The sequence below is a fragment of the Anabas testudineus genome, chromosome 2 (genome assembly GCF_900324465.2).
Source record: "Anabas testudineus chromosome 2, fAnaTes1.2, whole genome shotgun sequence".
Classification (NCBI taxonomy): Eukaryota; Metazoa; Chordata; class Actinopteri; order Anabantiformes; family Anabantidae; genus Anabas; species Anabas testudineus.
Genome location: NC_046611.1, coordinates 12,510,230 through 12,532,368, shown reverse-complemented (window position 1 = coordinate 12,532,368; position 22,139 = coordinate 12,510,230). Strand labels below are relative to the sequence as shown.

The window sequence follows — 22,139 nt, the reverse complement described above, 5'->3', positions numbered from 1 at the left end:
ATGCTGGAACCTGAAGGTATGTTTAAACAACCTGGTTGGGATCATGTAAAAATTGGCCGGACAGTAGTTCTCATAGTTTGGCTGATGATAGACATGCGTTGGTACGGTAGGAAAATGTAGAAAGGCTAATGCTAATGGCAAACCCAAATCAAGCAAACAAGCAAACAAACAAAAAGCAACATAACTCAAAAAGGTAAGTGAGTCTACCGGAAGCAGCTCAAGCAGTCAGTAGCAGGGGACCGGAAAGCAGTCCAGTCCCGCCCCCCCCCACCTTCCTCGACATGCCCCACCGTGCCGTTTCACCGTCCGCTGCGCCCTGCACAGTCCCTGGGGTTGTTAGTCGCTTTCAAAGTTCAATAAATAATAAGTGGTGGGCAATTGGCGCGGACAACTGAGGCTTCCTCGTCCCGCCCGAATACCGGCAAGAGTGCTCGGAACGGCGGGCCGTGGTCAAGCAAGACAGCAGCACCGTCCTCGTTAGTATAGTGGACAGTATCTCCGCCTGTCACGCGGAAGACCGGGTCGATTCCCCGACGGGCAGTGCTTTGCGCTTTTCTTACTGCTTGCTTTTGTTTTTCTATGGCCTCTAAAAGACAGGTGCCTTCCACGGCATCCCGTTTAAAAGGGGCCTTGGCAAAAGAGACTTTCGCTTACGGCCATACCACCCTGAACACGCCCGATCTCGTCCGATCTCGGAAGCCAAGCAGGGTCGGGCCTGGTTAGTACTTGGATGGGAGACCGCCTGGGAATACCAGGTGCTGTAAGCTTTTCTCTTTTGCCTCCACTTGTCTTTCCACCCACCAGAGGGTGCTGTCGCTGGTTCAATACCAAGGGAGATTGCAAAACACCGGGAGGAAACATACTTTTCATCACTAAACAAGAGACAAATACATAAATGCTGAATATTTGCACCAAGGAAAACAGGGATATTTCAGCTGTCAGTTCAGACCAAATGCAGCGAAAAAACCTGTCATCCGTGGTCCAGCTGTGACGACCGTTCAACGTTGCCAGTTGGAGGTGGTCAGAGAGAAGTGATCTCCTTTGTGCTCCACTACATTGACGTGATGGAAGTCAACGAGGCCAACAAATACCAGGTGCTGTAAGCTTTTCTCTTTTGCCTCCACTTGTCTTTACACACACCAGAGGGTGCCGTAGCTGCTCCACAAAAGACAGAGAAAGTGCTTTGTTTTTTCTGGTCTGATTGATTGACTTTGATTGATTGATTGATGTGTTTCTTTAGCCACCCCTGTGCTCATGTATAATGGTGATGATGACTTGAGGTTTTTATTTATTTATTTTTGCTCCCATCCAAGACCCGCCTTCCCAGGTGCGTAACGGTCGAGGAAACGACTCGCCACAAGTGAAGAAATGTGTGAAATTATGTAGAAACGCACCATTGCACAAATAAAGGAAATTAAAGAGAAGTGAACTTTTGTGAGGCAAACGCAAAAAAATGTACCGAAGGGTTTTTTGGATAATAGAATACCGGCAAGAGTGCTCGCAATGGCACGCCGTGGTCAAGCAAGACAGCAGCACCCGTCCTCGTTAGTATAGTGGACAGTATCTCCGCCTGTAACGCGGAAGACCGGGTCGATTCCCCGACGGGGAGTGCTTTGCGCTTTTCTTACTGCTTGCTTTTTGTTTTCGAGGCCAAAAGCCAGACACGATATCCCGTTTGAAAAGGCCCTTGCCAAGAGAGGGTTTCGCTTACGGCCATACCACCCTGAACACGCCCGATCTCATCTGATCTCGGAAGCCAAGCAGGGTAGGGCCTTCTTAGTACTTGGATGGGAGACCGCCTGGGAATACCAGGTGCTGTAAGCTTTTCTCTTTTGCCTCCGCTTGTCTTTACACATACCAGAGGGTGCTGTAGCTGGTTCAATACCAAGTGAGATTCCAAAACACAGGGAGGTAACGTATTTATCGTCACTAAACAAGAGACAAATAGGTAAATGCTGGAACCTGAAGGTATGTTTAAACAACCTGGTTGGGATCATGTAAAAATTGGCCGGACAGTAGTTCTCATAGTTTGGCTGATGATAGACATGCGTTGGTACGGTAGGAAAATGTAGAAAGGCTAATGCTAATGGCAAACCCAAATCAAGCAAACAAGCAAACAAACAAAAAGCAACATAACTCAAAAAGTTATTTTGCTCCCATCCAAGACCGCCTTCCCAGGTGCGTAACGGTCGAGGAAACGACTCGCCACAAGTGAAGAAATGTGTGAAATTATGTAGAAACGCACCATTGCACAATAAAGGAAATTAAAGAGAAGTGAACTTTTGTGAGGCAAACGCAAAAAATGTACCGAAGGGTTTTTTGGATAATACAATACCGGCAAGAGTGCTCGCAATGGCACGCCGTGGTCAAGCAAGACAGCAGCACCGTCCTCGTTAGTATAGTGGACAGTATCTCCGCCTGTCACGCGGAAGACCGGGGTCGATTCCCCGACGGGCAGTGCTTTGCGCTTTTCTTACTGCTTGATTTTGTTTTTCTATGGCCTCTAAAAGACAGGTGCCTTCCACGGCATCCCGTTTAAAAGGGGCCTTGGCAAAAGAGACTTCGCTTACGGCCATACCACCCTGAACACGCCCGATCTCGTCCGATCTCGGAAGCCAAGCAGGGTCGGGCCTGGTTAGTACTCGGATGGGAGACTGCCTGGGAATACCAGGTGTTGTAAGCTTTTCTCTTTTGCCTTCGCTTGTCTTTACACACACCAGAGGGTGCTGTCGCTGGCTCAATACCAAGGGAGATTCCAAAACACAGGGAGGTAACGCATTTTTCGTCACTACACAAGAGACAAACATGCCAATGCTCAAACCCGAAAGTACGTTTAAACAACCTGGGTGGGAAGCCCTGAAGATGGTAATACAACTTACACCGTGGCAGGCAAGGATGGGAAAGTACGCTGTCTGTAACAGAGCACACTTTGATTATTGCTGTGCTTTAGTATGAGTTAGATGTATTTTGGGCTCCTATCCACTTGCCACCCTCCCATGCCGCCTCACTACACGTGAGACAGAAGTGATCTCCTCTACATGGAAGTGATGGAAGTCAACGAGGCCAAAAGCCTGACACGATATCCCGTTTGAAAAGGCCCTTGGCAAGAGAGGGGTTCGCTTACGGCCATACCACCCTGAACACGCCCGATCTCATCTGATCTCAGAAGCCAAGCAGGGTAGGGCCTTCTTAGTACTTGGATGGGAGACCGCCTGGGAATACCAGGTGCTGTAAGCTTTTCTCTTTTGCCTCCGCTTGTCTTTACACACACCAGAGGGTCCTGTCGCTGGTTCAATACCAAGTGAGATTCCAAAACACAGGGAGGTAACGCATTTTTCATCACTAAACAAGGGACAAACACATAAATGCTGTGCAGACCAAATGCAGCGAGAAACCCTGTCATCCGTGGTCCAGTTGTGACGACTGTTCAACGTTGCCAGTTGGAGGTGGCCAGAGAGAAGTGATCTCCTTTTTGCTCCACTACATTGACGTGACGGAAGTCAACGAGGCCAACAAATACCAGGTGCTGTAAGCTTTTCTCTTTTGCCTCCGCTTGTCTTTACAAATACCAGAGGGTGCTGTAGCTGGTTCAATACCAAGAGACAGAGAAAGTGCTTTGTTTCTTCTGGTCTGATTGATTGACTTTGATTGATTGATTGATGTGTTTCTTTAGCCACCCCTGTGCTCATGTATAATGGTGATGATGACTTGAGGTTTTTATTTATTTATTTTTGCTCCCATCCAAGACCGCCTTCCCAGGTGCGTAACGGTCGAGGAAACGACTCGCCACAAGTGAAGAAATGTGTGAAATTATGTAGAAACGCACCATTGCACAAATAAAGGAAATTAAAGAGAAGTGAACTTTTGTGAGGCAAACGCAAAAAATGTACCGAAGGGTTTTTTGGATAATACAATACCGGCAGGAGTGCTCGCAATGGCACGCCATGGTCAAGCAAGACAGCAGCACCATCCTCGTTAGTATAGTGGACAGTATCTCCGCCTGTCACGCGGAAGACCGGGGTCGATTCCCCGACGGGAGTGCTTTGCGCTTTTCTTACTGCTTGATTTTGTTTTTCTATGGCCTCTAAAAGACAGGTGCCTTCCACGGCATCCCGTTTAAAAGGGGCCTTGGCAAAAGAGACTTTGGCTTACGGCCATACCACCCTGAACACGCCCAATCTCGTCCGATCTCGGAAGCCAAGCAGGGTCGGGCCTGGTTAGTACTTGGATGGGAGACCGCCTGGGAATACCAGGTGCTGTAAGCTTTTCTCTTTTGCCTCCACTTGTCTTTCCACCCACCAGAGGGTGCTGTCGCTGGTTCAATACCAAGGGAGATTGCAAAACACCGGGAGGAAACATACTTTTCATCACTAAACAAGAGACAAACATGGCAATGCTCAAACCCGAAGGTACGTTTAAACAACCTGGGTGGGAAGCCCTGAAGATGGTAATACAACTTACACCGTGGCAGGCAAGGATGGGAAAGTACGCTGTCTGTAACAGAGCACACTTTGATAATTGCTGTGCTTTAGTATGAGTTAGATGTATTTTGGGCTCCTATCCACTTGCCACCCTCCCATGCCGCCTCACTACACGTGAGACAGAAGTGATCTCCTCTACATGGAAGTGATGGAAGTCAACGAGGCCAAAAGCCTGACACGATATCCCGTTTGAAAAGGCCCTTGGCAAGAGAGGGTTTCGCTTACGGCCATACCACCCTGAACACGCCCGATCTCATCCGATCTCGGAAGCCAAGCAGGGTAGGGCCTTATTAGTACTTAGATGGGAGACCGCCTGGGAATACCAGGTGCTGTAAGCTTTTCTCTTTTGCCTCCGCTTGTCTTTACACACACAAGAGGGTCCTGTCGCTGGCTCAATACCAAGTGAGATTCCAAAACACAGGGAGGGTAACGCATTTTTCATCACTAAACAAGGGACAAATACATAAATGCTGTGCAGACCAAATGCAGCGAGAAAACCTGTCATCCGTGGTCCAGTTGTGACGACTGTTCAACGTTGCCAGTTGGAGGTGGCCAGAGAGAAGTGATCTCCTTTTTGCTCCACTACATTGACGTGACGGAAGTCAACAAGGCCAACAAATAATAAGCTTTTCTCTTTTTGCCTCCACTTGTCTTTACACACACCAGAGGGTGCGTAGCTGCTCCACAAAAGACAGAGAAAGTGCTTTGTTTTTTCTGGTCTGATTGATTGACTTTGATTGATTGATTGATGTGTTTCTTTAGCCACCCCTGTGCTCATGTATAATGGTGATGATGACTTGAGGTTTTTATTTATTTATTTTTGCTCCCATCCAAGACCGCCTTCCCAGGTGCGAAACGGTCGAGGAAACGACTCGCCACAAGTGAAGAAATGTGTGAAATTATGTAGAAACGCACCATTGCACAAATAAAGGAAATTAAAGAGAAGTGAAGTTTTGTGAGGCAAACGCAAAAAATGTACCGAAGGGTTTTTTGGATAATACAATACCGGCAAGAGTGCTCGCAATGGCACGCCATGGTCAAGCAAGACAGCAGCACCATCCTCGTTAGTATAGTGGACAGTATCTCCGCCTGTCACGCGGAAGACCGGGGTCGATTCTCCGACGGGCAGTGCTTTGCGCTTTTCTTACTGCTTGCTTTTGTTTTTCTATGGCCTCTAAAAGACAGGTGCCTTCCACGGCATCCCGTTTAAAAGGTGCCTTGGCAAAAGAGACTTTCGCTTACGGCCATACCACCCTGAACACGCCCGATCTCGTCCGATCTCGGAAGCCAAGCAGGGTCGGGCCTGGTTAGTACTTGGATGGGAGACCGCCTGGGAATACCAGGTGCTGTAAGCTTTTCTCTTTTGCCTCCACTTGTCTTTCCACCCACCAGAGGGTGCTGTCGCTGGTTCAATACCAAGGGAGATTGCAAAACACCGGGAGGAAACATACTTTTCATCACTAAACAAGAGACAAATACATAAATGCTGAATATTTGCACCAAGGAAAACAGGGATATTTCAGCTGTCAGTTCAGACCAAATGCAGCGAAAAAACCTGTCATCCGTGGTCCAGCTGTGACGACCGTTCAACGTTGCCAGTTGGAGGTGGTCAGAGAGAAGTGATCTCCTTTGTGCTCCACTACATTGACGTGATGGAAGTCAACGAGGCCAACAAATACCAGGTGCTGTAAGCTTTTCTCTTTTGCCTCCACTTGTCTTTACACACACCAGAGGGTGCCGTAGCTGCTCCACAAAAGACAGAGAAAGTGCTTTGTTTCTTCTGGTCTGATTGATTGACTTTGATTGATTGATTGATGTGTTTCTTTAGCCACCCCTGTGCTCATGTATAATGGTGATGATGACTTGAGGTTTTTATTTATTTATTTTTGCTCCCATCCAAGACCGCCTTCCCAGGTGCGTAACGGTCGAGGAAACGACTCGCCACAAGTGAAGAAATGTGTGAAATTATGTAGAAACGCACCATTGCACAAATAAAGGAAATTAAAGAGAAGTGAACTTTTGTGAGGCAAACGCAAAAAATGTACCGAAGGGTTTTTTGGATAATACAATACCGGCAAGAGTGCTCGCAATGGCACGCCGTGGTCAAGCAAGACAGCAGCACCGTCCTCGTTAGTATAGTGGACAGTATCTCCGCCTGTCACGCGGAAGACCGGGGTCGATTCCCCGACGGGCAGTGCTTTGCGCTTTTCTTACTGCTTGCTTTTGTTTTTCTATGGCCTCTAAAAGACAGGTGCCTTCCACGGCATCCCGTTTAAAAGGGGCCTTGGCAAAAGAGACTTTCGCTTACGGCCATACCACCCTGAACACGCCCGATCTCGTCCGATCTCGGAAGCCAAGCAGGGTCGGGCCTGGTTAGTACTTGGATGGGAGACCGCCTGGGAATACCAGGTGCTGTAAGCTTTTCTCTTTTGCCTCCACTTGTCTTTCCACCCACCAGAGGGTGCTGTCGCTGGTTCAATACCAAGGGAGATTCCAAAACACAGGGAGGAAACATACTTTTCATCACTAAACAAGAGACAAACATGGCAATGCTCAAACCCGAAGGTACGTTTAAACAACCTGGGTGGAAAGCCCTGAAGATGGTAATACAACTTACAGTTGCTTTGTTTCTTCTGGTCTGATTGATTGACTTTGATTGATTGATTGATGTGTTTCTTTAGCCACCCCTGTGCTCATGTATAATGGTGATGATGACTTGAGGTTTTTATTTATTTATTTTTGCTCCCATCCAAGACCGCCTTCCCAGGTGCGTAACGGTCGAGGAAACGACTCGCCACAAGTGAAGAAATGTGTGAAATTATGTAGAAACGCACCATTGCACAAATAAAGGAAATTAAAGAGAAGTGAACTTTTGTGAGGCAAACGCAAAAAATGTACCGAAGGGTTTTTTGGATAATAGAATACCGGCAAGAGTGCTCGCAATGGCACGCCGTGGTCAAGCAAGACAGCAGCACCGTCCTCGTTAGTATAGTGGACAGTATCTCCGCCTGTCACGCGGAAGACCGGGGTCGATTCCCCGACGGGCAGTGCTTTGCGCTTTTCTTACTGCTTGCTTTTGTTTTTCTATGGCCTCTAAAAGACAGGTGCCTTCCACGGCATCCCGTTTAAAAGGGGCCTTGGCAAAAGAGACTTTCGCTTACGGCCATACCACCCTGAACACGCCCGATCTCGTCCGATCTCGGAAGCCAAGCAGGGTCGGGCCTGGTTAGTACTTGGATGGGAGACCGCCTGGGAATACCAGGTGCTGTAAGCTTTTCTCTTTTGCCTCCACTTGTCTTTACACACACCAGAGGGTGCTGTCGCTGGTTCAATACCAAGGGAGATTCCAAAACACAGGGAGGAAACATACTTTTCATCACTAAACAAGAGACAAACATGGCAATGCTCAAACCCGAAGGTACGTTTAAACAACCTGGGTGGAAAGCCCTGAAGATGGTAATACAACTTACAGTTGCTTTGTTTCTTCTGGTCTGATTGATTGACTTTGATTGATTGATTGATGTGTTTCTTTAGCCACCCCTGTGCTCATGTATAATGGTGATGATGACTTGAGGTTTTTATTTATTTATTTTTGCTCCCATCCAAGACCGCCTTCCCAGGTGCGTAACGGTCGAGGAAACGACTCGCCACAAGTGAAGAAATGTGTGAAATTATGTAGAAACGCACCATTGCACAAATAAAGGAAATTAAAGAGAAGTGAACTTTTGTGAGGCAAACGCAAAAAATGTACCGAAGGGTTTTTTGGATAATACAATACCGGCAAGAGTGCTCGCAATGGCACGCCGTGGTCAAGCAAGACAGCAGCACCGTCCTCGTTAGTATAGTGGACAGTATCTCCGCCTGTCACGCGGAAGACCGGGGTCGATTCCCCGACGGGCAGTGCTTTGCGCTTTTCTTACTGCTTGCTTTTGTTTTTCTATGGCCTCTAAAAGACAGGTGCCTTCCACGGCATCCCGTTTAAAAGGGGCCTTGGCAAAAGAGACTTTCGCTTACGGCCATACCACCCTGAACACGCCCGATCTCGTCCGATCTCGGAAGCCAAGCAGGGTCGGGCCTGGTTAGTACTTGGATGGGAGACCGCCTGGGAATACCAGGTGCTGTAAGCTTTTCTCTTTTGCCTCCACTTGTCTTTCCACCCACCAGAGGGTGCTGTCGCTGGTTCAATACCAAGGGAGATTGCAAAACACCGGGAGGAAACATACTTTTCATCACTAAACAAGAGACAAATACATAAATGCTGAATATTTGCACCAAGGAAAACAGGGATATTTCAGCTGTCAGTTCAGACCAAATGCAGCGAAAAAACCTGTCATCCGTGGTCCAGCTGTGACGACCGTTCAACGTTGCCAGTTGGAGGTGGTCAGAGAGAAGTGATCTCCTTTGTGCTCCACTACATTGACGTGATGGAAGTCAACGAGGCCAACAAATACCAGGTGCTGTAAGCTTTTCTCTTTTGCCTCCACTTGTCTTTACACACACCAGAGGGTGCCGTAGCTGCTCCACAAAAGACAGAGAAAGTGCTTTGTTTCTTCTGGTCTGATTGATTGACTTTGATTGATTGATTGATGTGTTTCTTTAGCCACCCCTGTGCTCATGTATAATGGTGATGATGACTTGAGGTTTTTATTTATTTATTTTTGCTCCCATCCAAGACCGCCTTCCCAGGTGCGTAACGGTCGAGGAAACGACTCGCCACAAGTGAAGAAATGTGTGAAATTATGTAGAAACGCACCATTGCACAAATAAAGGAAATTAAAGAGAAGTGAACTTTTGTGAGGCAAACGCAAAAAATGTACCGAAGGGTTTTTTGGATAATAGAATACCGGCAAGAGTGCTCGCAATGGCACGCCGTGGTCAAGCAAGACAGCAGCACCCGTCCTCGTTAGTATAGTGGACAGTATCTCCGCCTGTAACGCGGAAGACCGGGGTCGATTCCCCGACGGGGAGTGCTTTGCGCTTTTCTTACTGCTTGCTTTTGTTTTTCTATGGCCTCTAAAAGACAGGTGCCTTCCACGGCATCCCGTTTAAAAGGGGCCTTGGCAAAAGAGACTTTCGCTTACGGCCATACCACCCTGAACACGCCCGATCTCGTCCGATCTCGGAAGCCAAGCAGGGTCGGGCCTGGTTAGTACTTGGATGGGAGACCGCCTGGGAATACCAGGTGCTGTAAGCTTTTCTCTTTTGCCTCCACTTGTCTTTACACACACCAGAGGGTGCTGTCGCTGGTTCAATACCAAGGGAGATTCCAAAACACAGGGAGGAAACATACTTTTCATCACTAAACAAGAGACAAACATGGCAATGCTCAAACCCGAAGGTACGTTTAAACAACCTGGGTGGAAAGCCCTGAAGATGGTAATACAACTTACAGTTGCTTTGTTTCTTCTGGTCTGATTGATTGACTTTGATTGATTGATTGATGTGTTTCTTTAGCCACCCCTGTGCTCATGTATAATGGTGATGATGACTTGAGGTTTTTATTTATTTATTTTTGCTCCCATCCAAGACCGCCTTCCCAGGTGCGTAACGGTCGAGGAAACGACTCGCCACAAGTGAAGAAATGTGTGAAATTATGTAGAAACGCACCATTGCACAAATAAAGGAAATTAAAGAGAAGTGAACTTTTGTGAGGCAAACGCAAAAAATGTACCGAAGGGTTTTTTGGATAATACAATACCGGCAAGAGTGCTCGCAATGGCACGCCGTGGTCAAGCAAGACAGCAGCACCGTCCTCGTTAGTATAGTGGACAGTATCTCCGCCTGTCACGCGGAAGACCGGGGTCGATTCCCCGACGGGCAGTGCTTTGCGCTTTTCTTACTGCTTGCTTTTGTTTTTCTATGGCCTCTAAAAGACAGGTGCCTTCCACGGCATCCCGTTTAAAAGGGGCCTTGGCAAAAGAGACTTTCGCTTACGGCCATACCACCCTGAACACGCCCGATCTCGTCCGATCTCGGAAGCCAAGCAGGGTCGGGCCTGGTTAGTACTTGGATGGGAGACCGCCTGGGAATACCAGGTGCTGTAAGCTTTTCTCTTTTGCCTCCACTTGTCTTTACACACACCAGAGGGTGCTGTCGCTGGTTCAATACCAAGGGAGATTCCAAAACACAGGGAGGAAACATACTTTTCATCACTAAACAAGAGACAAACATGGCAATGCTCAAACCCGAAGGTACGTTTAAACAACCTGGGTGGAAAGCCCTGAAGATGGTAATACAACTTACAGTTGCTTTGTTTCTTCTGGTCTGATTGATTGACTTTGATTGATTGATTGATGTGTTTCTTTAGCCACCCCTGTGCTCATGTATAATGGTGATGATGACTTGAGGTTTTTATTTATTTATTTTTGCTCCCATCCAAGACCGCCTTCCCAGGTGCGTAACGGTCGAGGAAACGACTCGCCACAAGTGAAGAAATGTGTGAAATTATGTAGAAACGCACCATTGCACAAATAAAGGAAATTAAAGAGAAGTGAACTTTTGTGAGGCAAACGCAAAAAATGTACCGAAGGGTTTTTTGGATAATACAATACCGGCAAGAGTGCTCGCAATGGCACGCCGTGGTCAAGCAAGACAGCAGCACCGTCCTCGTTAGTATAGTGGACAGTATCTCCGCCTGTCACGCGGAAGACCGGGGTCGATTCCCCGACGGGCAGTGCTTTGCGCTTTTCTTACTGCTTGCTTTTGTTTTTCTATGGCCTCTAAAAGACAGGTGCCTTCCACGGCATCCCGTTTAAAAGGGGCCTTGGCAAAAGAGACTTTCGCTTACGGCCATACCACCCTGAACACGCCCGATCTCGTCCGATCTCGGAAGCCAAGCAGGGTCGGGCCTGGTTAGTACTTGGATGGGAGACCGCCTGGGAATACCAGGTGCTGTAAGCTTTTCTCTTTTGCCTCCACTTGTCTTTCCACCCACCAGAGGGTGCTGTCGCTGGTTCAATACCAAGGGAGATTGCAAAACACCGGGAGGAAACATACTTTTCATCACTAAACAAGAGACAAATACATAAATGCTGAATATTTGCACCAAGGAAAACAGGGATATTTCAGCTGTCAGTTCAGACCAAATGCAGCGAAAAAACCTGTCATCCGTGGTCCAGCTGTGACGACCGTTCAACGTTGCCAGTTGGAGGTGGTCAGAGAGAAGTGATCTCCTTTGTGCTCCACTACATTGACGTGATGGAAGTCAACGAGGCCAACAAATACCAGGTGCTGTAAGCTTTTCTCTTTTGCCTCCACTTGTCTTTACACACACCAGAGGGTGCCGTAGCTGCTCCACAAAAGACAGAGAAAGTGCTTTGTTTCTTCTGGTCTGATTGATTGACTTTGATTGATTGATTGATGTGTTTCTTTAGCCACCCCTGTGCTCATGTATAATGGTGATGATGACTTGAGGTTTTTATTTATTTATTTTTGCTCCCATCCAAGACCGCCTTCCCAGGTGCGTAACGGTCGAGGAAACGACTCGCCACAAGTGAAGAAATGTGTGAAATTATGTAGAAACGCACCATTGCACAAATAAAGGAAATTAAAGAGAAGTGAACTTTTGTGAGGCAAACGCAAAAAATGTACCGAAGGGTTTTTTGGATAATAGAATACCGGCAAGAGTGCTCGCAATGGCACGCCGTGGTCAAGCAAGACAGCAGCACCCGTCCTCGTTAGTATAGTGGACAGTATCTCCGCCTGTAACGCGGAAGACCGGGGTCGATTCCCCGACGGGCAGTGCTTTGCGCTTTTCTTACTGCTTGCTTTTGTTTTTCTATGGCCTCTAAAAGACAGGTGCCTTCCACGGCATCCCGTTTAAAAGGTGCCTTGGCAAAAGAGACTTTCGCTTACGGCCATACCACCCTGAACACGCCCGATCTCGTCCGATCTCGGAAGCCAAGCAGGGTCGGGCCTGGTTAGTACTTGGATGGGAGACCGCCTGGGAATACCAGGTGCTGTAAGCTTTTCTCTTTTGCCTCCACTTGTCTTTCCACCCACCAGAGGGTGCTGTCGCTGGTTCAATACCAAGGGAGATTGCAAAACACCGGGAGGAAACATACTTTTCATCACTAAACAAGAGACAAATACATAAATGCTGAATATTTGCACCAAGGAAAACAGGGATATTTCAGCTGTCAGTTCAGACCAAATGCAGCGAAAAAACCTGTCATCCGTGGTCCAGCTGTGACGACCGTTCAACGTTGCCAGTTGGAGGTGGTCAGAGAGAAGTGATCTCCTTTGTGCTCCACTACATTGACGTGATGGAAGTCAACGAGGCCAACAAATACCAGGTGCTGTAAGCTTTTCTCTTTTGCCTCCACTTGTCTTTACACACACCAGAGGGTGCCGTAGCTGCTCCACAAAAGACAGAGAAAGTGCTTTGTTTCTTCTGGTCTGATTGATTGACTTTGATTGATTGATTGATGTGTTTCTTTAGCCACCCCTGTGCTCATGTATAATGGTGATGATGACTTGAGGTTTTTATTTATTTATTTTTGCTCCCATCCAAGACCGCCTTCCCAGGTGCGTAACGGTCGAGGAAACGACTCGCCACAAGTGAAGAAATGTGTGAAATTATGTAGAAACGCACCATTGCACAAATAAAGGAAATTAAAGAGAAGTGAACTTTTGTGAGGCAAACGCAAAAAATGTACCGAAGGGTTTTTTGGATAATACAATACCGGCAAGAGTGCTCGCAATGGCACGCCGTGGTCAAGCAAGACAGCAGCACCGTCCTCGTTAGTATAGTGGACAGTATCTCCGCCTGTCACGCGGAAGACCGGGGTCGATTCCCCGACGGGCAGTGCTTTGCGCTTTTCTTACTGCTTGCTTTTGTTTTTCTATGGCCTCTAAAAGACAGGTGCCTTCCACGGCATCCCGTTTAAAAGGGGCCTTGGCAAAAGAGACTTTCGCTTACGGCCATACCACCCTGAACACGCCCGATCTCGTCCGATCTCGGAAGCCAAGCAGGGTCGGGCCTGGTTAGTACTTGGATGGGAGACCGCCTGGGAATACCAGGTGCTGTAAGCTTTTCTCTTTTGCCTCCACTTGTCTTTCCACCCACCAGAGGGTGCTGTCGCTGGTTCAATACCAAGGGAGATTGCAAAACACCGGGAGGAAACATACTTTTCATCACTAAACAAGAGACAAATACATAAATGCTGAATATTTGCACCAAGGAAAACAGGGATATTTCAGCTGTCAGTTCAGACCAAATGCAGCGAAAAAACCTGTCATCCGTGGTCCAGCTGTGACGACCGTTCAACGTTGCCAGTTGGAGGTGGTCAGAGAGAAGTGATCTCCTTTGTGCTCCACTACATTGACGTGATGGAAGTCAACGAGGCCAACAAATACCAGGTGCTGTAAGCTTTTCTCTTTTGCCTCCACTTGTCTTTACACACACCAGAGGGTGCCGTAGCTGCTCCACAAAAGACAGAGAAAGTGCTTTGTTTCTTCTGGTCTGATTGATTGACTTTGATTGATTGATTGATGTGTTTCTTTAGCCACCCCTGTGCTCATGTATAATGGTGATGATGACTTGAGGTTTTTATTTATTTATTTTTGCTCCCATCCAAGACCGCCTTCCCAGGTGCGTAACGGTCGAGGAAACGACTCGCCACAAGTGAAGAAATGTGTGAAATTATGTAGAAACGCACCATTGCACAAATAAAGGAAATTAAAGAGAAGTGAACTTTTGTGAGGCAAACGCAAAAAATGTACCGAAGGGTTTTTTGGATAATACAATACCGGCAAGAGTGCTCGCAATGGCACGCCGTGGTCAAGCAAGACAGCAGCACCGTCCTCGTTAGTATAGTGGACAGTATCTCCGCCTGTCACGCGGAAGACCGGGGTCGATTCCCCGACGGGCAGTGCTTTGCGCTTTTCTTACTGCTTGCTTTTGTTTTTCTATGGCCTCTAAAAGACAGGTGCCTTCCACGGCATCCCGTTTAAAAGGGGCCTTGGCAAAAGAGACTTTCGCTTACGGCCATACCACCCTGAACACGCCCGATCTCGTCCGATCTCGGAAGCCAAGCAGGGTCGGGCCTGGTTAGTACTTGGATGGGAGACCGCCTGGGAATACCAGGTGCTGTAAGCTTTTCTCTTTTGCCTCCACTTGTCTTTCCACCCACCAGAGGGTGCTGTCGCTGGTTCAATACCAAGGGAGATTGCAAAACACCGGGAGGAAACATACTTTTCATCACTAAACAAGAGACAAATACATAAATGCTGAATATTTGCACCAAGGAAAACAGGGATATTTCAGCTGTCAGTTCAGACCAAATGCAGCGAAAAAACCTGTCATCCGTGGTCCAGCTGTGACGACCGTTCAACGTTGCCAGTTGGAGGTGGTCAGAGAGAAGTGATCTCCTTTGTGCTCCACTACATTGACGTGATGGAAGTCAACGAGGCCAACAAATACCAGGTGCTGTAAGCTTTTCTCTTTTGCCTCCACTTGTCTTTACACACACCAGAGGGTGCCGTAGCTGCTCCACAAAAGACAGAGAAAGTGCTTTGTTTCTTCTGGTCTGATTGATTGACTTTGATTGATTGATTGATGTGTTTCTTTAGCCACCCCTGTGCTCATGTATAATGGTGATGATGACTTGAGGTTTTTATTTATTTATTTTTGCTCCCATCCAAGACCGCCTTCCCAGGTGCGTAACGGTCGAGGAAACGACTCGCCACAAGTGAAGAAATGTGTGAAATTATGTAGAAACGCACCATTGCACAAATAAAGGAAATTAAAGAGAAGTGAACTTTTGTGAGGCAAACGCAAAAAATGTACCGAAGGGTTTTTTGGATAATACAATACCGGCAAGAGTGCTCGCAATGGCACGCCGTGGTCAAGCAAGACAGCAGCACCGTCCTCGTTAGTATAGTGGACAGTATCTCCGCCTGTCACGCGGAAGACCGGGGTCGATTCCCCGACGGGCAGTGCTTTGCGCTTTTCTTACTGCTTGCTTTTGTTTTTCTATGGCCTCTAAAAGACAGGTGCCTTCCACGGCATCCCGTTTAAAAGGGGCCTTGGCAAAAGAGACTTTCGCTTACGGCCATACCACCCTGAACACGCCCGATCTCGTCCGATCTCGGAAGCCAAGCAGGGTCGGGCCTGGTTAGTACTTGGATGGGAGACCGCCTGGGAATACCAGGTGCTGTAAGCTTTTCTCTTTTGCCTCCACTTGTCTTTCCACCCACCAGAGGGTGCTGTCGCTGGTTCAATACCAAGGGAGATTGCAAAACACCGGGAGGAAACATACTTTTCATCACTAAACAAGAGACAAATACATAAATGCTGAATATTTGCACCAAGGAAAACAGGGATATTTCAGCTGTCAGTTCAGACCAAATGCAGCGAAAAAACCTGTCATCCGTGGTCCAGCTGTGACGACCGTTCAACGTTGCCAGTTGGAGGTGGTCAGAGAGAAGTGATCTCCTTTGTGCTCCACTACATTGACGTGATGGAAGTCAACGAGGCCAACAAATACCAGGTGCTGTAAGCTTTTCTCTTTTGCCTCCACTTGTCTTTACACACACCAGAGGGTGCCGTAGCTGCTCCACAAAAGACAGAGAAAGTGCTTTGTTTCTTCTGGTCTGATTGATTGACTTTGATTGATTGATTGATGTGTTTCTTTAGCCACCCCTGTGCTCATGTATAATGGTGATGATGACTTGAGGTTTTTATTTATTTATTTTTGCTCCCATCCAAGACCGCCTTCCCAGGTGCGTAACGGTCGAGGAAACGACTCGCCACAAGTGAAGAAATGTGTGAAATTATGTAGAAACGCACCATTGCACAAATAAAGGAAATTAAAGAGAAGTGAACTTTTGTGAGGCAAACGCAAAAAATGTACCGAAGGGTTTTTTGGATAATACAATACCGGCAAGAGTGCTCGCAATGGCACGCCGTGGTCAAGCAAGACAGCAGCACCGTCCTCGTTAGTATAGTGGACAGTATCTCCGCCTGTCACGCGGAAGACCGGGGTCGATTCCCCGACGGGCAGTGCTTTGCGCTTTTCTTACTGCTTGCTTTTGTTTTTCTATGGCCTCTAAAAGACAGGTGCCTTCCACGGCATCCCGTTTAAAAGGGGCCTTGGCAAAAGAGACTTTCGCTTACGGCCATACCACCCTGAACACGCCCGATCTCGTCCGATCTCGGAAGCCAAGCAGGGTCGGGCCTGGTTAGTACTTGGATGGGAGACCGCCTGGGAATACCAGGTGCTGTAAGCTTTTCTCTTTTGCCTCCACTTGTCTTTCCACCCACCAGAGGGTGCTGTCGCTGGTTCAATACCAAGGGAGATTGCAAAACACCGGGAGGAAACATACTTTTCATCACTAAACAAGAGACAAATACATAAATGCTGAATATTTGCACCAAGGAAAACAGGGATATTTCAGCTGTCAGTTCAGACCAAATGCAGCGAAAAAACCTGTCATCCGTGGTCCAGCTGTGACGACCGTTCAACGTTGCCAGTTGGAGGTGGTCAGAGAGAAGTGATCTCCTTTGTGCTCCACTACATTGACGTGATGGAAGTCAACGAGGCCAACAAATACCAGGTGCTGTAAGCTTTTCTCTTTTGCCTCCACTTGTCTTTACACACACCAGAGGGTGCCGTAGCTGCTCCACAAAAGACAGAGAAAGTGCTTTGTTTCTTCTGGTCTGATTGATTGACTTTGATTGATTGATTGATGTGTTTCTTTAGCCACCCCTGTGCTCATGTATAATGGTGATGATGACTTGAGGTTTTTATTTATTTATTTTTGCTCCCATCCAAGACCGCCTTCCCAGGTGCGTAACGGTCGAGGAAACGACTCGCCACAAGTGAAGAAATGTGTGAAATTATGTAGAAACGCACCATTGCACAAATAAAGGAAATTAAAGAGAAGTGAACTTTTGTGAGGCAAACGCAAAAAATGTACCGAAGGGTTTTTTGGATAATACAATACCGGCAAGAGTGCTCGCAATGGCACGCCGTGGTCAAGCAAGACAGCAGCACCGTCCTCGTTAGTATAGTGGACAGTATCTCCGCCTGTCACGCGGAAGACCGGGGTCGATTCCCCGACGGGCAGTGCTTTGCGCTTTTCTTACTGCTTGCTTTTGTTTTTCTATGGCCTCTAAAAGACAGGTGCCTTCCACGGCATCCCGTTTAAAAGGGGCCTTGGCAAAAGAGACTTTCGCTTACGGCCATACCACCCTGAACACGCCCGATCTCGTCCGATCTCGGAAGCCAAGCAGGGTCGGGCCTGGTTAGTACTTGGATGGGAGACCGCCTGGGAATACCAGGTGCTGTAAGCTTTTCTCTTTTGCCTCCACTTGTCTTTCCACCCACCAGAGGGTGCTGTCGCTGGTTCAATACCAAGGGAGATTGCAAAACACCGGGAGGAAACATACTTTTCATCACTAAACAAGAGACAAATACATAAATGCTGAATATTTGCACCAAGGAAAACAGGGATATTTCAGCTGTCAGTTCAGACCAAATGCAGCGAAAAAACCTGTCATCCGTGGTCCAGCTGTGACGACCGTTCAACGTTGCCAGTTGGAGGTGGTCAGAGAGAAGTGATCTCCTTTGTGCTCCACTACATTGACGTGATGGAAGTCAACGAGGCCAACAAATACCAGGTGCTGTAAGCTTTTCTCTTTTGCCTCCACTTGTCTTTACACACACCAGAGGGTGCCGTAGCTGCTCCACAAAAGACAGAGAAAGTGCTTTGTTTCTTCTGGTCTGATTGATTGACTTTGATTGATTGATTGATGTGTTTCTTTAGCCACCCCTGTGCTCATGTATAATGGTGATGATGACTTGAGGTTTTTATTTATTTATTTTTGCTCCCATCCAAGACCGCCTTCCCAGGTGCGTAACGGTCGAGGAAACGACTCGCCACAAGTGAAGAAATGTGTGAAATTATGTAGAAACGCACCATTGCACAAATAAAGGAAATTAAAGAGAAGTGAACTTTTGTGAGGCAAACGCAAAAAATGTACCGAAGGGTTTTTTGGATAATACAATACCGGCAAGAGTGCTCGCAATGGCACGCCGTGGTCAAGCAAGACAGCAGCACGTCCTCGTTAGTATAGTGGACAGTATCTCCGCCTGTCACGCGGAAGACCGGGGTCGATTCCCCGACGGGCAGTGCTTTGCGCTTTTCTTACTGCTTGCTTTTGTTTTTCTATGGCCTCTAAAAGACAGGTGCCTTCCACGGCATCCCGTTTAAAAGGGGCCTTGGCAAAAGAGACTTTCGCTTACGGCCATACCACCCTGAACACGCCCGATCTCGTCCGATCTCGGAAGCCAAGCAGGGTCGGGCCTGGTTAGTACTTGGATGGGAGACCGCCTGGGAATACCAGGTGCTGTAAGCTTTTCTCTTTTGCCTCCACTTGTCTTTCCACCCACCAGAGGGTGCTGTCGCTGGTTCAATACCAAGGGAGATTGCAAAACACCGGGAGGAAACATACTTTTCATCACTAAACAAGAGACAAATACATAAATGCTGAATATTTGCACCAAGGAAAACAGGGATATTTCAGCTGTCAGTTCAGACCAAATGCAGCGAAAAAACCTGTCATCCGTGGTCCAGCTGTGACGACCGTTCAACGTTGCCAGTTGGAGGTGGTCAGAGAGAAGTGATCTCCTTTGTGCTCCACTACATTGACGTGATGGAAGTCAACGAGGCCAACAAATACCAGGTGCTGTAAGCTTTTCTCTTTTGCCTCCACTTGTCTTTACACACACCAGAGGGTGCCGTAGCTGCTCCACAAAAGACAGAGAAAGTGCTTTGTTTCTTCTGGTCTGATTGATTGACTTTGATTGATTGATTGATGTGTTTCTTTAGCCACCCCTGTGCTCATGTATAATGGTGATGATGACTTGAGGTTTTTATTTATTTATTTTTGCTCCCATCCAAGACCGCCTTCCCAGGTGCGTAACGGTCGAGGAAACGACTCGCCACAAGTGAAGAAATGTGTGAAATTATGTAGAAACGCACCATTGCACAAATAAAGGAAATTAAAGAGAAGTGAACTTTTGTGAGGCAAACGCAAAAAATGTACCGAAGGGTTTTTTGGATAATACAATACCGGCAGGAGTGCTCGCAATGGCACGCCGTGGTCAAGCAAGACAGCAGCACCCGTCCTCGTTAGTATAGTGGACAGTATCTCCGCCTGTCACGCGGAAGACCGGGGTTCGATTCCCCGACGGGGAGTACTTTGCGCTTTTCTTGCTGCTTGCTTTTGTTTTTCTATGGCCTCTAAAAGACAGGTGCCTTCCACGGCATCCCGTTTAAAAGGGGCCTTGGCAAAGAGACACTCTCGCTTACGGCCATACCACCCTGAACACGCCCGATCTCGTCCGATCTCGGAAGCCAAGCAGGGTCGGGCCTGGTTAGTACTTGGATGGGAGACCGCCTGGGAATACCAGGTGCTGTAAGCTTTTCTCTTTTGCCTCCACTTGTCTTTACACACACCAGAGGGTGCTGTCGCTGGTTCAATACCAAGGGACATTCCAAAACACAGGGAGGAAACATACTTTTCATCACTAAACAAGAGACAAACATGGCAATGCTCAAACCCGAAGGTACGTTTAAACAACCTGGGTGGAAAGCCCTGAAGATGGTAATACAACTTACAGTTGCTTTGTTTCTTCTGGTCTGATTGATTGACTTTGATTGATTGATTGATGTGTTTCTTTAGCCACCCCTGTGCTCATGTATAATGGTGATGATGACTTGAGGTTTTTATTTATTTATTTTTGCTCCCATCCAAGACCGCCTTCCCAGGTGCGTAACGGTCGAGGAAACGACTCGCCACAAGTGAAGAAATGTGTGAAATTATGTAGAAACGCACCATTGCACAAATAAAGGAAATTAAAGAGAAGTGAACTTTTGTGAGGCAAACGCAAAAAATGTACCGAAGGGTTTTTTGGATAATAGAATACCGGCAAGAGTGCTCGCAATGGCACGCCGTGGTCAAGCAAGACAGCAGCACCCGTCCTCGTTAGTATAGTGGACAGTATCTCCGCCTGTAACGCGGAAGACCGGGGTCGATTCCCCGACGGGGAGTGCTTTGCGCTTTTCTTACTGCTTGCTTTTGTTTTTCTATGGCCTCTAAAAGACAGGTGCCTTCCACGGCATCCCGTTTAAAAGGGGCCTTGGCAAAAGAGACTTTCGCTTACGGCCATACCACCCTGAACACGCCTGATCTCGTCCGATCTCGGAAGCCAAGCAGGGTCGGGCCTGGTTAGTACTTGGATGGGAGACCGCCTGGGAATACCAGGTGCTGTAAGCTTTTCTCTTTTGCCTCCACTTGTCTTTACACACACCAGAGGGTGCCGTAGCTGCTCCACAAAAGACAGAGAAAGTGCTTTGTTTCTTCTGGTCTGATTGATTGACTTTGATTGATTGATTGATGTGTTTCTTTAGCCACCCCTGTGCTCATGTATAATGGTGATGATGACTTGAGGTTTTTATTTATTTATTTTTGCTCCCATCCAATCTAGCCATAGGGGTTGCAAGCCAGTGACTTCTGTGCCGGTCCCAAGCCCGGATAAATAGAGAGGGTTGCGTCAGGAAGGGCATCCGGTGTAAAAATTGCCAAAATAACCATGCGAATCATTCACAAGACTTTCATACCGGATCGGTCGAGGCCCGGGTTAACAACGACCGCCACCGATGCTGTTAACCTACAGGGTGCCGGTGGAAATTTGACTACTGTTGGTCGAAGAAAGAGGGGAGGCAGAAGAGTTTGTGGTCAGAGTGAGAAGGGAAAAGGCAGGAACATAGATTTGAGAATAGGGACTCTTAACGTTGGTACGATGACAGGGAAAGGCAGAGAGCTGGCAGACATGATGGAGAAAAGAAAGGTAGATGTTCTGTGTGTGCAGGAGACAAGGTGGAAGGGCAGCAAGGCACGTAGTATCGGAGGAGGATACAAACTTTTCTACCATGGTGTTGATAGGAAGAGAAACGGGGTAGGAGTGATCTTGAAGGGGGAGTTTGTGAACAATGTTCTAGAGGTGAAAAGAGTCTCAGACAGAGTGATGAGCCTAAAGCTAGAAATTGAAGGGGTGATGATGAATGTAGTCAGTGGGTATGCGCCACAGGTTGGCTGTGAGTTAGAAGAGAAGGAGAGATTCTGGAGTGAGTTTGATGAGGTCATAGAGAGTATGCCCAGAGGAGAGAGAGTTGTTGTTGGAGCAGACTTCAATGGGCATGTTGGTGAGGGCAACAGAGGTGATGAGGAGGTGATGGGCAGGTTTGGTGTGAAGGAAAGGAATCTGGAAGGACAGATGGTGGTGGACTTTGCTAAGAGGATGGAAATGGCTGTAGTCAACACTTACTTCCAGAAGCGAGAGGAACATAGAGTGACATACAGAAGTGGAGGTAGGAGTACGCAGGTGGACTACATCCTATGTAGACGAGGTCATTTGAGAGAGGTTAGTGACTGCAAAGTGGTGGTAGGAGAGAGTGTAGCCAGACAGCACCACATGGTGGTGTGTAAGATGACTCTGGAGGTCAGGAAGAAGAAGAGAGGGGAAGCTAAAGAATGAAGAAACTTGTGAGGAATTCAGACAGAAGTTGAGACAGGTTCTGGGTGGTCAGGATGAGCTTCCAGATGACTGGGAAACCACAGCAGAAGTTATCAGGGAAACAGGTAGGAAG

General features: G+C 47.6%; 25 non-coding genes across 25 annotated transcripts; all 25 read left to right on the top strand.

The window, feature by feature from the left end:
* Positions 1–648: 648 nt before the first annotated feature.
* LOC113164964 lies at positions 649–767 on the top strand. Its single transcript, XR_003299070.1, has one exon. It is a non-coding gene; the product is annotated as a 5S ribosomal RNA (ribosomal RNA).
* Positions 768–1,705: 938 nt separating this feature from the next.
* Positions 1,706–1,824, top strand: LOC113164982. Its single transcript, XR_003299088.1, has one exon. It is a non-coding gene; the product is annotated as a 5S ribosomal RNA (ribosomal RNA).
* A 740-nt stretch (positions 1,825–2,564) lies between these two features.
* Positions 2,565–2,683, top strand: LOC113164980. The gene has a single exon (XR_003299086.1). It is a non-coding gene; the product is annotated as a 5S ribosomal RNA (ribosomal RNA).
* A 435-nt stretch (positions 2,684–3,118) lies between these two features.
* LOC113164988 lies at positions 3,119–3,237 on the top strand. Its single transcript, XR_003299094.1, has one exon. It is a non-coding gene; the product is annotated as a 5S ribosomal RNA (ribosomal RNA).
* Positions 3,238–4,146: 909 nt separating this feature from the next.
* On the top strand, positions 4,147–4,265 carry LOC113164978. Its single transcript, XR_003299084.1, has one exon. It is a non-coding gene; the product is annotated as a 5S ribosomal RNA (ribosomal RNA).
* Positions 4,266–4,700: 435 nt separating this feature from the next.
* On the top strand, positions 4,701–4,819 carry LOC113164979. Its single transcript, XR_003299085.1, has one exon. It is a non-coding gene; the product is annotated as a 5S ribosomal RNA (ribosomal RNA).
* An 898-nt stretch (positions 4,820–5,717) lies between these two features.
* LOC113164962 lies at positions 5,718–5,836 on the top strand. The gene has a single exon (XR_003299068.1). It is a non-coding gene; the product is annotated as a 5S ribosomal RNA (ribosomal RNA).
* A 947-nt stretch (positions 5,837–6,783) lies between these two features.
* LOC113164961 lies at positions 6,784–6,902 on the top strand. Its single transcript, XR_003299067.1, has one exon. It is a non-coding gene; the product is annotated as a 5S ribosomal RNA (ribosomal RNA).
* Positions 6,903–7,636: 734 nt separating this feature from the next.
* LOC113164960 lies at positions 7,637–7,755 on the top strand. The gene has a single exon (XR_003299066.1). It is a non-coding gene; the product is annotated as a 5S ribosomal RNA (ribosomal RNA).
* Positions 7,756–8,489: 734 nt separating this feature from the next.
* On the top strand, positions 8,490–8,608 carry LOC113164959. The gene has a single exon (XR_003299065.1). It is a non-coding gene; the product is annotated as a 5S ribosomal RNA (ribosomal RNA).
* A 770-nt stretch (positions 8,609–9,378) lies between these two features.
* Positions 9,379–9,449, top strand: trnay-gua. Its single transcript has one exon. It is a non-coding gene; the product is annotated as a tRNA-Tyr (tRNA).
* Positions 9,450–9,556: 107 nt separating this feature from the next.
* Positions 9,557–9,675, top strand: LOC113164958. The gene has a single exon (XR_003299064.1). It is a non-coding gene; the product is annotated as a 5S ribosomal RNA (ribosomal RNA).
* A 734-nt stretch (positions 9,676–10,409) lies between these two features.
* Positions 10,410–10,528, top strand: LOC113164957. The gene has a single exon (XR_003299063.1). It is a non-coding gene; the product is annotated as a 5S ribosomal RNA (ribosomal RNA).
* Positions 10,529–11,262: 734 nt separating this feature from the next.
* On the top strand, positions 11,263–11,381 carry LOC113164956. Its single transcript, XR_003299062.1, has one exon. It is a non-coding gene; the product is annotated as a 5S ribosomal RNA (ribosomal RNA).
* Positions 11,382–12,329: 948 nt separating this feature from the next.
* LOC113164955 lies at positions 12,330–12,448 on the top strand. The gene has a single exon (XR_003299061.1). It is a non-coding gene; the product is annotated as a 5S ribosomal RNA (ribosomal RNA).
* A 947-nt stretch (positions 12,449–13,395) lies between these two features.
* On the top strand, positions 13,396–13,514 carry LOC113164954. Its single transcript, XR_003299060.1, has one exon. It is a non-coding gene; the product is annotated as a 5S ribosomal RNA (ribosomal RNA).
* Positions 13,515–14,461: 947 nt separating this feature from the next.
* Positions 14,462–14,580, top strand: LOC113164946. The gene has a single exon (XR_003299052.1). It is a non-coding gene; the product is annotated as a 5S ribosomal RNA (ribosomal RNA).
* A 947-nt stretch (positions 14,581–15,527) lies between these two features.
* LOC113164996 lies at positions 15,528–15,646 on the top strand. The gene has a single exon (XR_003299098.1). It is a non-coding gene; the product is annotated as a 5S ribosomal RNA (ribosomal RNA).
* Positions 15,647–16,593: 947 nt separating this feature from the next.
* On the top strand, positions 16,594–16,712 carry LOC113164985. Its single transcript, XR_003299091.1, has one exon. It is a non-coding gene; the product is annotated as a 5S ribosomal RNA (ribosomal RNA).
* Positions 16,713–17,659: 947 nt separating this feature from the next.
* Positions 17,660–17,778, top strand: LOC113164974. Its single transcript, XR_003299080.1, has one exon. It is a non-coding gene; the product is annotated as a 5S ribosomal RNA (ribosomal RNA).
* A 946-nt stretch (positions 17,779–18,724) lies between these two features.
* Positions 18,725–18,843, top strand: LOC113164963. The gene has a single exon (XR_003299069.1). It is a non-coding gene; the product is annotated as a 5S ribosomal RNA (ribosomal RNA).
* Positions 18,844–19,613: 770 nt separating this feature from the next.
* On the top strand, positions 19,614–19,685 carry trnad-guc. The gene has a single exon. It is a non-coding gene; the product is annotated as a tRNA-Asp (tRNA).
* A 108-nt stretch (positions 19,686–19,793) lies between these two features.
* Positions 19,794–19,912, top strand: LOC113164940. The gene has a single exon (XR_003299046.1). It is a non-coding gene; the product is annotated as a 5S ribosomal RNA (ribosomal RNA).
* A 557-nt stretch (positions 19,913–20,469) lies between these two features.
* Positions 20,470–20,540, top strand: trnay-gua. The gene has a single exon. It is a non-coding gene; the product is annotated as a tRNA-Tyr (tRNA).
* A 107-nt stretch (positions 20,541–20,647) lies between these two features.
* On the top strand, positions 20,648–20,766 carry LOC113164968. Its single transcript, XR_003299074.1, has one exon. It is a non-coding gene; the product is annotated as a 5S ribosomal RNA (ribosomal RNA).
* The last annotated feature ends 1,373 nt before the right edge of the window (positions 20,767–22,139 follow it).